Source organism: Amblyomma mixtum, chromosome 7 (genome assembly GCF_055824585.1).
Source record: "Amblyomma mixtum isolate Tamu chromosome 7, ASM5582458v1, whole genome shotgun sequence".
NCBI lineage: Eukaryota > Metazoa > Arthropoda > Arachnida > Ixodida > Ixodidae > Amblyomma > Amblyomma mixtum.
Window position 1 is genome coordinate 125,500,713 of NC_143018.1, and position 12,929 is coordinate 125,513,641.

The 12,929-nt window shown below is 50.7% G+C and overlaps 1 protein-coding gene across 6 annotated transcripts in view; it reads right to left on the bottom strand.

Moving 5' to 3' along the window:
* The window catches only part of LOC149337419 (uncharacterized), a 70,896-nt gene that overhangs the window by 47,212 nt on the left and 10,755 nt on the right, over positions 1-12,929 (bottom strand). For 3 of the 6 annotated variants that reach the window (XM_089553432.1, XM_089553436.1, XM_089553430.1), the window contains exon 1: positions 827-1,005. The exons of the other annotated variants lie outside the window; for them this stretch is intronic. The gene's annotated coding sequence lies outside the window, so the exon portion shown is untranslated. Of the gene's footprint in view, positions 1-826; positions 1,006-12,929 lie in introns of those variants that run through there. 6 annotated transcript variants of the gene reach the window in all.

Genomic DNA, 12,929 nt, shown 5'->3' on the forward strand with positions numbered 1-12,929 from the left:
TTTTCGTTTTCTACCTCTGCGTCCCAAAATTTTAAATATACTCCATTCCCTGTACATGAGTGCGTTTGTATCCGCTATGCACCCTCGCCAATCCCCCGCCGTGGGTATGTGCCATTCAGCCTGAGGACATCATCATCAAATAAAGCTGATGACTAGGGCCTCTACATTTGGTCTGCTTGTTTGTTTCCAGTCATTAAAGTCGATATACACAGGGCGCTGCGTTCTCAGCATAATTAACGTCAGCGACAAATACGAATTTCAAACAACTTGCACACGGGTTAGATGGTTTGGCTGTGGTGCTTTTCCTATCTTTTGCGTGTTCTTGTCTTCATTTTCTTGCGCCATTGTATTCGTTTTAACATGGTTTACGTCTTGAGGAAGAACTATATAGCAAACAACAGACAAACACAGAAGAGAGGATAGACACAGGAGAGGCGCTGTAATGCGGGACAGGTGTTTATGAGTCGTAGGCGCTATAACGGCTCCTAGCAGAGAAATATGAAAGTTGATAATAGCAGTTTCTTGCTTCTGCCTCTACCCGAATAAATTAATTTATGCAATTTGTGGAACAATAGGCGCAGGTAGAGGCTGCCCTGTAACGGTTTTTTTTCAGCATAAGCAATTAGTAAGTGACTGACAGTGCAAACTGCATATGTGCCCGCAGATTAGCAAACCTTAGAAAAAATAAACCTCTTCGCTACTTTTTCCTCGTCACTACGACCTGCAACGCAGCGAAACGAGAGAGATGGAAATAGAAATGCTGGGAAGGGTTGCACTGAAATACAACCCTCAGAGCTTTTAACAACGGTGTACAATGTTTACTTACTCTTGTAGTCGGATGAGTCAACGCTGCAAATACACACAGATCGACTTGTACAGTTCCTCCGTTGAACCTCTCCAGGTGATTTTGGATCTTTCTGCTTGTCTACGTCACCTGAGTGCAAGTTCTGAAAGCCAAAAACACCACTAAAACTTTTCCCGTGAGCAGCGCTTGCGTCTGTCGCCCTGACCACTAACAATGAAAAAAAGAACGGATCCAGTTAACAGCGGAGCTGCGTTTCTGTAGCATGTGTCATCCATCTGGCACTCAAGACCGCGAGAGCAGCTGCTTTCGGTCTGTTGAAGGACAGCTGCGCACGTTGGCTGCATCGGTTTTCTACAGTCGTAACGTTGAAAGCCGAGTGCTTTCACAGGTACCTGATTACCATAGTAGAAAATCTGAAAATCTCAACTGAAAGTTATTGCAGAAAAGCTGGTTGATTTCTATTTATTTTATTTCACTTAAAGAAGAACCGATCGACGCCAAACTGGAGCACTTTTCTTGATCAGTCGCGAAACTCCTCATGGTACTCATGTGCTCATTCTGGAACAAAGACACTCAGCACACGGATATTCCGCAGTGAGCTGGGCATGCCGGGGCAAACATATATTACTTTATAGTACCCCTCTTTGCCAAGGGCGTGACAGAGGGGGTGCCGCACGAAAAAATGGATGGGACACTAAGGCTCTGCCTTAAGGATATGACGCGATAGCGCTAATGCCCGCCTTTAAGTCTGGTAACAAAGATACTCCTTTAAATTACCGTCCGATATCATTAACCAGCATACCTTGAAAAATTATGGAACACGTCATCTATTCTCAAATCATGGACTTTCTTGACGCTAACAACTTTTATCATCCCTCACAACGCGGGTTTCGCAGCGGTTTGTCATGTGAAACTCAAATGGCCGTCTTTCTTCATGACGTTCACTCCAACCTCGACCTAAATTTACAAACTGACGCTATTTTTCTAGACTTTGCTAAAGCATTCGATAAAGTTCCCGACAGGCGTTTACTGCTAAAACTAACCATGCTAAAACTGCATCCTAACCTCTTATTGTGGACCGAAGAATTCCTTTCTAACCGCTCCCAGTTTGTTCTCGTTAACAGCCAGAGTTCCAACCCTCTTCCAGTAACATCAGGCGTACCCCAAGGTTTTGTACTTGCTCCCCTCCTATTCTTAATCTATATAAACGGCTTACCCTCAAGCCTGGTTTGCAATGTTGTGAAGGTATAGGATGCGCAATCAAACGTTGCCGAAATCAACTTTTTGCGTTCGCGTCTGCGCTAACAGCCCATGGCTTGACTATTGTGGTTAAAGATTGCTTTTGAGCATGCGTGGCCAGGTGTATAAGTAAGCGTTCCAAGCAAGAAATAAACAGTTGTTAGTGCGCTTGTGTGTGTCCCTGTGTCTTTCTTCGTGGTTCGTCCTTTGATTGCGCATCCTATACCTTCACAACATCATGTACCAACTAGGCCCAACCCTAGTTTTGCTGGTTTGCAATGTTTGTCTGTTTGCAGACGACTGCGTTATTTACCGCACAATTTCCAACCCCTTTGACCAATCACAGCTCCAAAACGACATTGACACAGTGCATGCCTGGTGCGATGACTGGCTAATGTCACTTAATCCTAATAAATGTAAACTCGTATCTTTTCACCGCCGGCATAACCCCCATATTTTCATTTACTCCGTTGCTAACGTTCCACTAGAATCCGTATACTCATACAAGTACCTAGGTGTCACCTTGTGCCAGGATCTCTCCTGGCGCTCTCATGCAACGACCATCGTCGCATCAGGTAACCGGTCATTGGGTTTTTTGAAACGTCATCTACGGCACGCTCCTCAAAGTATTAAACTTCTCGCCTACCAATCACTCATTCGACCCAAACTAGAATACGCATCTGCTATCTGGAGCCCGAAACAAGCATATCTCATCAGTTCACTAGAATCTGTCCAAAATCGCGCCACGAGGTTCATTCATTCTGCCTATTCATACGACATCAGTGTATCGTCACTTAAACGACAATCAGGTTTACCGACTCTTGCCCATCGTCGTCGCATTGCTTCTCTTAGTCTGTTCCATAAGTTTTTTTACAGTTCTCTCGGACAACCACCCTACATCACACCGCCAGCTCGCATATCTCATCGCACCGGCCATCCACTGCAAGTTTCATGCCAACGCACCCGCGCCGTCACTTTTTCCGCATCCTTTTTTCTTCGCACTGCTAAAGACTGGAATGGCCTTCCCCACGACGTTGACGCCATCACCTGCCAATCAAGTTTGGTTAACAATTTAAATATGCACTTCATAAATAACATGCAAGCAATCATATTCAATCTATGTTTGTACTCCCACCCCTTATGTAATACCCCCAAAGTGGGGTCTTTAAGGTAATAAAGTGAAGTGAATGCCCATATATACGGAATTGGTCATTCTCTACTTCACATTCGCAGGTCCCTGGGAGTCCTCACACTATTCCTTCCGGAATGCTGCAGTGGTTAAAGGTGCAGGGAAGAGGAACCTGAACTCGCCTTTTTGCCGCGGGAACTCAATCTACACGTTCCGAGCATTCTTAGAATCTTCGATTTATTTTCCTGTGTGGCCGATTTCCCCTATTAAATCGAATTAACGTCCGGCTACCGCGCTGTTTTTTTTTTTAAATCACCCCGCACGGTGGGCAGAGTCGACCAACGCCTGGAGTGCCTTTCACCCAGTCCCGTGGCGGCTTGCCGCTCTGCCATCGGCGGAGTAATACGTAGTAGTCGGTAGTAGCAAATAGTCCGCGCGTGTTTTTATTTCTGCGGGCTTATTTTGTGGCTATATTATCTGCGAATGAAACTATCTATTCACGGAAACCTAAAAAACAAAATAAAGCGAAAGCAAGGCCTCCACGGAGCTGGCTGAAAGGCACTACACGCGTTGGTCGACTCCGCCCACCGTACTGGGAGAATTCGAAAAATAAAGGCGGGAGCCGGACGTTAATTCGATTTAATTAGGGAAATCGGCCACACAGGGCAATAAATCGAAGTTTCTAAGAATGCTCGGAACGTGTAGATTGAGTTCCCGCGGCAAAAAGACGAGTTCAGATTCCTCTTCAGAGCACTTTTAAGGAATGCGCCACTGCCCTGGTATGGCAGGCGCTGCCACCGGTGGGCCTTGTGCGACCTGCTATTCCCGAGCAACCCGTCATGCTCAAGGAGTGATGAGCAACACCTCACGCTCAACAGCCACCTGCCACGATGGCCTGTTTGCTCACAATGCGGTGGGCAGGTTGCGATGACGCCACACGGTCACGTGACCTTGATGGCTCACCTAGTTTGCTTCCGGCGTGTGGCCACTTGTGCCACCCTACGCCACCCTATTTTTCTCTCACAACGGCGACAGCGAGGACGCCGGATTTCTTGGTGTAACGGGGCCTTTAACGTTATCGCTTTAATAAGAAAACATTGATATAAACTCTGAGAGAAAAAAGGCGATAAAAATTATGCAACGTTAACCAGCATACGAATATAGAACGTTGATCAAAACATTGCGAAAAATTGGGCCATCGCTAATATGCAAGAGTTCCACGGGAAACTGGTTCCGTTCTCTATCAGTACGGGGTATGAAAGACGGAGCGAAAGTTCGAGGGACCTGCAATTCAATGCCCATTTCGTGACGACATTCGAGGCGATGGAAATGTAGTGCTGTGGAATTATGAGAAAAAGGCTGAGATGGCAAATTACTTTACGAGATGATTAAGTGGATTGACTTCTGAAATTTCGGATGCCTTATGGTATAACTGTTTTGTCACAGAGGGAATTGAAGGAACACTGTACGGGAAAACCGTCCGCAACTTTTCTTTCACTTTTTTTTCTTGATCCTTAAACAGCAATTTTCATCCATATCGAACCTTTTCTTTGTGTTTTAAAGGCTCTGAAAGTTGTGCACGTACTTTTTGCAGTTATTTCAAATTCACCCCAAATTTAGCTAGTAAGACGTGGCTCCATCTGGCGTCAGACTATTTTGTCGCTACTACACTCTGCCACCATCCTTTTGCTTGTATGTGTTCATGTGCGCCACCTTTTCTAAGAACTTCGACGAACTGGACTTCTTTCTTTCCTCTTTCATGCTTAGACTGTATTTATACCGAATGCAAACTAAGGCTCTGCTTTGCATTGTGCACTTTCGACTGCCGCTCCCTGGACATTGGTGCAGCCGTTGGCATCGCTGGGACAGCTGCACGTGGTCAGCGACGATAGCCACGCCAACAACAGGGGCCGCACGAGGACGAGACAGCAGCAAAAGACACGTCAACACCATTGACAGCGGTTGCATACCAACCTCGGACGCTGCCTCCTGCGCGTCAGACCACCTTTAAAAACTCGCTGCACGGACCAGTCGGCACACTACGGAGCGGTTCAGGCAGCCGAAAACACTACAGGCAGTTAAGGCTCTGCTTTGCATTTCACAGGTACGTTATGAACTTTGCACCTTCTTGCTTGCATTTCGGCGCCTGAACCGCTTCATACCGCTTCGTACTGCTACTGCTTTGATGTTGGATTAATCAGTCAACATGCAAACAGGCGATGACGCCAATCCTTCAATAATGCTTGCACACTCACTGTCTGATAAGCCACGTGGGACTGTGAAAGAAATCGCGGAGGCCTTGCCTGATACGACACAAAAGTTAGCCATGGATACAACTACAATAAGAACAGATATTCGTGGAGTCGCAGATGATCACAATGAACTGAAAGCATCAAGTGATTTCATGAATTATGCGTTTCAGGAACTGAAATCCAGTGTACAGATGTTTGCTCAGAGCTTACTTGAGTGTAGCAAGAGCAGAGGGAGGACGCAAAAAAAATCAAGGAGCTCCAAAATAACGTGTGCCAACTGCGTCACGAAGTAATTGACATGAAGCAGTATAGTGGAAGAAGCAACATCGAAATCAAAGGCGTCGAGCACTCTGCTGATGAGTTCCTTCCAGATGTGGTTTCGAAAATTGCTGCTGCACTAGAGATGGAAATTCGCGATGAGGAAATCAATGCAGTTCACCGTGTTCTAAGAACCACACTGTACCCCACATAGTTGTTATATTAATATCAAGGAAGACACGAGATACAATTCCGCAAATGGCACGAAAACTGAAGATCATATTGTCACGGCTTGACGCACAGGCCGGCGGCGAGAACAGGTGAAGACAGGGAGCACAGAAAAACAGGGAGGTCCACCAGCAGCAACGTCGTCGTCGGCACGCGGCAAACACTCCTCGTCTTTTTCTTCCACTCGCGACACTACCTCCCCCTATAAAGAAGCATCATCCCGATGCTAACACGGAAGCAAGGGCACACGGCGGAAAACTCCTGCTGGCCAGTGTAGAAGGAGGTGGGAAAATCAGTTCGGGGGCAGACGATCATCGCGCGTAATACGGCTTAAGCCGCACTACGTGCACAATTTCAGGTCGGGGTGAACGACGTGATGACGGTCGTGTTCCTTCGGGCAGCACCTCGTAGTTAAATTCACCGATGCGGCGAAGAACTGTATACGGGCCAAAGTACCGCGTTATGAGTTTGTCGGAGACCTCGACGGCGTACCGGCGTCCACACCCAGACCTTGTCTCCAGGGTAAAAATGGACGTCGCGTCGACGGAGATCGTACCGACGAGCGTCGGCTTGCTGTTGGTGTTGGATGCGGAGTCTAGCGAGTTGCCGAGCTTCTTCCGCGCGCTCGCATACTAGTCGGGCACCATCGTCTACGTCGACAGGCGGCTCGTGCGGTAGCATAGCGTGAAGCATCGTGATGGTGGTGGTGGTGAAAACATTTCTTTAATCATAGAGAGAGGTGTTGGGGGCCGTGACCTGAAGGGTCACGCCCTTAGAACCACTAGGTGGGATGCCTAGTCAGGCACACCATTGGCGTTTGCCGCAGCCCGGGCGCGCTGCGTTAAGGCCCTTTGGGCCTCGAGGGTGCAGCAACCGGACAGGGTCGCCTCCCAGTCCTCTCGGGTGGGGTTCGGGATAGGGGGTAGGGATGGGTTCTGCTGGCAGGCCCACACCATGTGGTAGGTGTCAGACACCTCCCCACAGTGTGAGCACCGCCCGTCTAATTTAGGATCGAAATGCTGTAGAATTGCCGGGCACAATATCGTGTTGGTGAGCAGGCGCAGGAGTACCCGCTCGTTCACCTTCCCCAGCCCTTTGCATGGGGTGGGAAGAGTTTGGCGCGTGGATTTGTAATAATCGCATATTTCCTTAAAAGTGTAAAGCGGATTGAAATGGAAGTCATGGTCGGCGTCGGGTCCCGTGGGAAATGCCCGGAGAGAGAGCGCGCGGGCGGCGGCGTCGGCTGCCTCATTTCCGTGGACGCCTTGGTGACCTGGAGCCCAAACGATAGATCGGTGCGCGGGATCCGAGTCTCGGCTACAATTTTGGCAAATGCGATAAGCTAGGGGAGTAACCCACCCTTGCGTGACGTTTCGACAAGCCCCTCGTGAGTCGGTGGTTACGTATTTGGAGGAGATGTCAGCATCGTGGTGACCTGTCTGCCGTGGACCAGCTGGAAAGGCGTCATACCGGTCGTCTCCTGGACAGCGGTATTATAAGCGAATGTAACGTAGGGCAGTACCGAGTCCCAACTGCGATGGGCGACATCCACGTACATGGCGATCACGTCGGCCATGGTCTTGTTCAGCCGCTCCGTCAGCCCATTCGTTTGCGGATGGTACGCAGTAGTTCGGCGGTGGCTGGTGCGCTGAGACGGAGGATCTCCTGTGTGAGCTTGGCCAGAAACGCGGCACCGCGGTCAGTGATCAAAACGGCAGGGGCACCGTCACGGAGCACAATGCACTCAATAAAAAATTTGGCTGCCTCAACAGCTGTCGCAGACGGCAGTGCTCGGGACTCCGCGTATCGCGTTAGATAGTCTATTGCTCTAATAACGTACCTGTTGCCCGACTACGACGTCGGAAATCGACCAAGAAAATCCATTCCGACAGTGTGGAACGGAACAGGCGGTGGTTCGAGTGGTTGGAGAAGACTAGCTGGTCGTATGGGCGGTGTTTTGCGCCTTTGACACTCTCGACAAGTTCTTACGTAGTGACGGACGTACTTATGAAGTGACGGCCAGTAGTACCGCTCTCGAATACGTGAAAGTGTCCGGCTGTAGCCAAGGTGACCAGCTGTAGGATCGTCGTGGCAAGCTTGGGCGACCTCGCAGCGCAGGTCTTCCGGCACAACAAGGAGCCACGACCTCGGGCTGCTGTCGATGTTCTGCTTGTACAATACGCCATGCGGCAGCATGCGCTGGAAAACACGAGGCACCGCAGCTTCGTGGCCTTCCAAGTGCGCCATCAGCTGACCAATCAAAGGATCACTGCGTTGCCGAGCACCCATATCTGCCGTGTCCAATGCCTCAAGAAAGCCATCCTCGTCGTCATTTTCGCCTCCCTGTGCCGGCTCCACAGGGGCTCGAGACAAGCAGTCAGCATCATGATGTTTGCGGCCGGACTTGTAGGTGATGGTGACGTCGTACTCCCGTAGCCGAAGGCTCCACCGAGCAAGGCGGCCTGCTGGATCCTTAATATTGGCAAGCCAGCACAGCGAATGGTGGTTGGTGACGACATGGAAAAGGCGACCGTACAGATAGGGCCGGAATTTGGTGATGGCCCAGATGACAGCGAGGCACTCTTTTTCAGTTGTCGAGTAATTGCCCTCCGCCTGCGAAAGAGCTCGGCTGGCATACGCAATAACCCACTCAGCGCCGTCCTGGAATTGCACAAGCACTACTCCTAGTCCTTTGTTGCTGGCGTCCGTGTGGAGTTCAGTGTCGCCGTCTTGATCAAAATGGCCTAGTATGGGGGATGTTGCAAGGGCGTGTTTTAATTGGCGGAATGCTGATTGCTGCTCCTCGGTCCACTCAAAGGCAACGCTATCATTCGTAAGGCGGTAAAATGGCGCCGCGATCTCGGCAAAGTTCCGAACGAAACGCCTGAAGTATGCGCAGAGACCGAGAAAGCTTTTGACGGTCTTCTTGTCCGACGGTGGAGGGAAGGATACGACGGCAGCCATTTTATCGGGATCTGGCTTCACACCCATTTGGCTGACGATATGACCAAGGAACTTCAGTTCACTGTATGCGAAGCGGCACTTCGAAGGCTTGAGCGTAAGTCCGGCATTCAGAAGAGCTTGAAGAACTGCTTCAAAAAGCACCAGATGGTCTCTGAAAGTGCTTGAGAAGACGACAACGTCATCCAGATACACGAGACATGTCTGCCACTTCAGACCGGCTAGCACAGTATCCATGACTCGTTGAAATGTCGCGGGCGCTGTACACAGGCCAAACGGCATCACCTTAAACTCGTAGAGGCAATCCGGGGTTATAAATGCGGTCTTCTCGCGGTTGCGCTCATCCACTTCAATTTGCCAGTATCCACTCTTCAAGTCGATGGACGAAAAATAGCGGGCATGACGAAGACTGTCGAGGGTGTTGTCGATGCGTGGGAGTGGATACACGTCCTTCTTGGCCGCCTTATTGAGTCGCCGGTAGTCAACGCAAAATCGAAGGGTCCCGTCTTATTTTCTTGACCAGCACTACAGGCGCGGACCACGGACTGTTTGATGGTTGGATGACGTCGTCGAGTATCATTTCGCGCACTTGCTCCTGGATGGTTTCCCTTTCCTTCAAGGAAACGCGGTACGGCGGTTGGCGAATCGGATGCGTTGCGGTGTCGACAATAATTCGATGCTTGGCGACGGGCGTCTGGCGAACTCGGGATGTCGTCGCGGAACAGTCGTTGTACCGATGCAAAAGAGAGAGCAGTTCGCGTGTTTGGGAAGGCTTAAGTTTGGGATCGATATCCAGGGGCCACGTTGTAGGATCTCGTGACCCGGGCGGGGCCGCCTCCTTAGGCAGCGTAACTGCTTCACGAATGTCGCTAAGTTCTTCCATTTGGGCTATTACTGACCATTTCGTCAGGTGCTGCGGCTCGTTCCTGAAGTTGGTCACGAAGATTTTGGCTCGCCCTCGTTGAACATTTGCGACCCCTCGCGCAACACCAATGCCACGCGTAAGTAACATCTGGATACTGCCTTCCAGAACGCCTTCTCCACATGCTATTGTATCGGCTCGGACCGGCAGGAAAACTGTCGACAACGGCGGCAAGTGTACATGGTCGGCATCAACTTTCATCGCAAAGCCTGTGGCCCGGGGTGGTTCTGGCGATGAAGAACGTGCGCGGAGGGTCAACCTGTTCTGCCCTATGTTGATTACGGCGCCATATTCACAGAGAAAGTCCATGCCCACAATAACATCTTTAGAGCAATTCTCCAATATCACGAATGTGGCGGGGAACGTCTCGCCGTGGATCTCGACGCGGGCAGTGCACTTGGTGACACAGGGTTTACGATGTGGCCGCCCGCGGTACGTATGGGCGGTCCGTCCCACTGGGTGGTAACCTTGCGAAGACGCCGAGAGAAACTGTCGCTGAAGACCGAGCAATCAGCGCCGGTGTCCACAAGCGCCGTTACGTCGCGCCCGTCGATCAGAATGTTCACAATGCTAGAGGTTACAAAATGGTTTGCGCTTCCAAGGATGCCATCGGTCGAGTTGGGGCAGACTAACGTAGGCGGAGGTTCTTTGCTTCGTGCAACTCCGGCACCGCCACCTCCAGGCGTCGCCGTACTCAGTTTTCCCGAAGTGGCGAAAGGCTCTCACGGCGAGACCCGCGAGTAAGGGATGGTGGGAAGCGAGGTGGCGGCGACCGGGAGGTGCGACGAGGAGCTATAACCGGTGATGGAGAACGTCGAAGGTAGTCTTGTATGTCGCGGGGCTGCTCACCGTAGCGGGGGCACGGATCGGCCCGGTCAAAACCCCTAACGCCGAGTTCGCGGTATGGACAGGAGCGATACATGTGACCAGGCTCACCGCAGTGAAAACACAGTGGTCGCCGGTCCGCAGTCCTCCAGATGTCGGTCTTCCTGCGTCTCGGCGGTCCCAGGCGTGGATCAGACGAGTGCAGGAACTCGCGGCGTCGAAGGCCGGAATCGGAAGCGCTCTGGTCCTGGCGATGGGCAGGAGGAGGACGACGAAATGCGGCGGCGTAGCTCAGAGCTGGTGGGTCGGCTGGAGCTACAATTGTCCCAATTGTAGCTGCAGCCGAAGACGTCCCGTCTTCTGGCGCCAGCGCGTGTCGCAGTTCTTCGCCAACGGTCGACGCGATGGAGACAGAGGCAGGCTGCTCAGGAGCAGGGAAGAGCTTTTTCAGCTCCTCGCGGATGGCGTCGCGAATTATTTTTCGAACATCGGCGAGACCAACTCCGCCCAGGTCAGACGAGGCAAGACTTGAGACGACAGGAAGGGCGCTCAGTCTCTGAAAGTGACTGGTTCTTGTCGCCAATGCGTGCTCGATGTTGGTAGCATCAGCGACGAATGCGGCTACTGTGGTCGGAAGATTGCGGATGAGGCCTCCAAAGATGTCATTCCGGACACCCCTCATCAACGCCCGTACCTTTTTCTCCTCAGTGGCCCGCAGGTCGGCGCGGGTACTCAGACGCAGCACGTCTTCGACGAAGCTTCTGACGCTTTCGGTAGGTCCCTGGATGCGAGCGTGGAGCAAATCTTCAGCTTGCTGTCGCCGGTGCTGGTTCGCGAACGTGCGTGCCAGTTCGCTCTTACACGTCTCCCATGATGTTAACGAAGCCTCATGGTTCTCAAACCAATACTTCGCTGTGGCTTCCAGGGAGAAGTACAGGTTCTGCAGGCATTAGTCGGGAGTCCACCCGTTATGTCGCGCTACTCTTTCATAGTGTTGGACCCAGTCTTCAACATCGTCAAGGCCATCGCCACGGAACGGCACGACAGATCTTGGAGTGACAGACACGTCGACGATCCTCGATGCAATCGCGGGGTCGGTTTGTTGTGACTGGGACGCCATGGTGACGTTGGCTGTCCTAGATGTCCGCGATCCCTCGGGCAAGAGTCCGAATTCCGGCGCTTGGCCTTGCTTACGTCGGCTAGCGCGAGTCTCAGTTTCCGCCGAGGCCTCCTCCAAGAACATTCGACGGCCAAGACTTAGTACGGGGCTCGAACTACGAGGTGGGGTGCGCTGCATGAGATGCGTTACCCAGCACCTGCACCAAATTTCACAGCTTGACGTACAGGCCGGCGGCGAGAACAGGTGGAGACAGGGAGCACACTCGCGACAATATCATCTGTTCTGGGTCTTGGCTGTAGTGAATCAGTGCTCAAAGGGCAAAACGCATGTCTAGAACGAGCGAACTGAGTTTTCCGCAGCTCTTAATGCTGCTGCGACAAGGAAGGCATGAAATAACTATGAAATCCCATGAGTTTAACTGCACATGCTTACATCCAGACTATTTTTAACCAAATGTTATCGCTAGATATCACGTGCTCACTTCAAAACAGGCCCAGAACGTGTTCTAGGCAAGCGTTTTGCCCTCTGTACATAAATGAACACCTCTGTCCAGAGAGCAAGATCCTTCTCGGCAGGGCTGTGCAGAAGAAAAAGAACAAAAACGGAAAATTCGCATGTGCAAACTATGGCAAGATTCTAATGTTGAAAACTGAACATCTAAAGTTGTGAGCATAACTAAAGAGGAGGCCCTTGACTAAGTCGTGTAGACCAGTGAGCCTACAAGGCTAAACACTTTTCACCTTTGAACACAGATATGGGTTTTACGACTGCCGAAATTAGTCTTGAATTTCGTAAGCGAAATAACTTTTCCATGTTTCACTGCAATATTCGAAGTTTTCTTAAAAATGCAAATTCATTGATAGCATTGCTATCTGAGCATGGTTTCCTGTCTGATGTGGTAGCTTTAACGGAGACCTGGTTGATAAGCGGTGAGCAGATCCGTGTGCTGGATGTACACTACTAACTGTACTAAAGGAATTCGCTACACAGAGGAGGAGGAGTAGCTCTCTTAATTAGGCGCTCTTTACAGCACACGATAATTAACAACGCATCAGCTCATTACCATTTTTTTTCTTTTTAACGGTATATTAGAGGGCGTAGTAATTAGGCCACTCAGTTCGAATCCCCGTATATTACTAACGGAAATGAATGGAATTCTTGAGCCGATATATACTAAACATAAAGGCCTT